A 2,234-nucleotide genomic window follows, 5' to 3' on the forward strand; every position below is an offset into this window, starting at 1 on the left:
AAAGCCTGGGCAAGTGGCCTGGGTCATGGGTTTTATTCAGAGGTCCCAAGAGCCCACGCTGGTCCCAGTCTCCCTCCTGCCTTCCTCAAAATACACCACAGTGCCTTTGTTTTTGTTTCTCTTAGAGTCTCACTATGTTACCCTCAGTAGAGTGCTATGAGGTCACAGCTCACGGCAACGTCAAACTCTTGGGTTCAAGAAATTCTCTTGCCTCAGGCTCCCAAGCAGCTGGGACTACAGGCACCCACCACAACACCTGGCTATTTTTGTTGTTGTTGTTCAGCAGGTCCAGTCTGGGTTCAAACCCACCAGCCCTGGTGCATGTGGCCAGCACCCTAACCACTGAGCTATGGGTGCCACGCCACCACAGTGCCTTTTCATAGAGCCTCTTTGGGTGAAGAACTGCAGCCCATCCTGACCACCTGCCCCCATCTCCACCTCCAGGAGCCCGCCAGGTCCTTGCCTGCACCTGCAGCCCTCTCCCAGCATGGCTCTGCCACCAGCTGGCCTGGTGGCCATGCACTTAGTCCCTGCTAGACTAGGAGTCCTCCAAAGGCAGAGCTCTTGTCCTTTTGACCAATGCCTGTTCCCCTAGGAAGGGTTTAGTTGATATCAAACTGACTTCCTCTCTAGAGGCCTGGTTTAAGCAATGATGGCTCTGAACAACTGAATACCAGGAGGCCACTGTTTCTGGAGACTATTAGAAGACACGCACAAATGGAGAGTACTCATTGGTACAGACAGTACGATTCCATTCATACCAAGTTCAAAGTAGGCAAAACGAGCCTATGGTGGCAGAGGTAAGCCTGGTCATTCCTTATGGCCTGGGACAAGGTTTGGCTGGGAGGGGCCCATGGAAGCCTACTGATGTCCCATGACTGGAAATAGGTATAAATATATATGTATAAAAATTCACTATGCCAGACTTTTGTGCTCTTTACTGTAAGTTATGCCTAATTTTAAAAAGAAAGAAAACACAATGTCATACCACCACACACCCATCCAAATGGCGAAGGGATACAGATACAAAAAGCTGATGCTGCTAAGTGAACTGCTGAGCATTTGAGCGTTTTTCACAGGTCCCCACCTCAGCTCCTGACTTGCTGGGTCAGTGCTCCCCATCCCCCAATCTCGTCTGTTGAAATAAGTCTTCCTAAGAGTAGAGACCAACGTTCGTTGAGCACCTACTCCTTGCCAGCCACTGTGGCCCTCCCATGGAATTCACACAGCCCTAGGAGGAGGAATTATCTCCATCAGACAGATGGGGAAATTGAGGCTCAGGGAGGGAAGGTGGGGACTTCCAGCCCCAGGACATATAGAGGGGAAGAGGGCACCTCTCTCTCAACACACATACCAAAAATGCTGAAAATAGTCAAAAACAGCACATAGCTTGGAAAAGGAGGAAAAGAGGGAAGGAAAATCCCCAGGAGGTAGAATTTCAGGGAGAATCTAAAACCAGCGGGGAAAATGGGAGCTGATGTTGAGGAAAGCTTGGGATGTCAGAGCAGATAAAGGGGCACCAGAAGTTGTTTCTCTCTTGGCTTGTTTTGAGACAGAGTCTCACTCTATTGCCCAGGCTAGAGTGCCATGGCATCAACCCAGCTCAAGGCAACCTCAAACTCCTAGGTTCAAGGCTACTGCCTTAGCCTCCCGAGAACCCAGCATGATGCCTGGCTAATTTTTCCATTTTTCGTCGAGACAGGGTCTCCTCCTTGCTCAGGCTGGTCTCAAACCTCTGAGTTCACATGATCCTCCTGCCTCAGACTCCCAGAGTGCTAAATTTACAGGCGTGAGCCACCGTGACTGGTCAGGAAGCTGTTTTAATCCACCCATTTTGCTTTGGGACCACAGAAGGGGTGGGAAAAGACAGGTCCAAATCTGAGCCGGGCCTAACCGGGGATCTGAATTTATAGTGTTAAGAATTGCAAATTGGGAAATTAGCATAAAAACTTGTCTAGAATTAGTTGAATCCCTAGGGCCCTGAAAGAATCAGACACCTTGGCTCGGCACCTGTGGCTCAAGTGGCTAAGGCGCCAGCCATGTACACCCAAGGTGGCGGGTTTGAATCCCCAGCCCAGGCCCACCAAACAACAATGACGGCTGCAACCAAAAAAAATGGCTGGGCGTTGTGGCGGGCGCCTGTAGTCCCAGCTACTTGGGAGGTGGAGGCAGGAGACTCGCTTGAGCCCAGGAGTTGGAGGTTGCTGTAAGCTGAGATGCCACGGCACTCTACC

At 50.8% G+C, this 2,234-nt stretch overlaps 1 protein-coding gene across 2 annotated transcripts in view; it reads right to left on the minus strand.

The window, feature by feature from the left end:
* The window catches only part of ALPL (alkaline phosphatase, liver/bone/kidney), a 62,527-nt gene that overhangs the window by 19,051 nt on the left and 41,242 nt on the right, over positions 1-2,234 (minus strand). The gene's annotated exons all lie outside the window — the stretch shown is intronic.

This window comes from Otolemur garnettii, unplaced genomic scaffold (assembly GCF_000181295.1).
Source record: "Otolemur garnettii isolate 467f Iridium unplaced genomic scaffold, OtoGar3 scaffold00009, whole genome shotgun sequence".
NCBI lineage: Eukaryota > Metazoa > Chordata > Mammalia > Primates > Galagidae > Otolemur > Otolemur garnettii.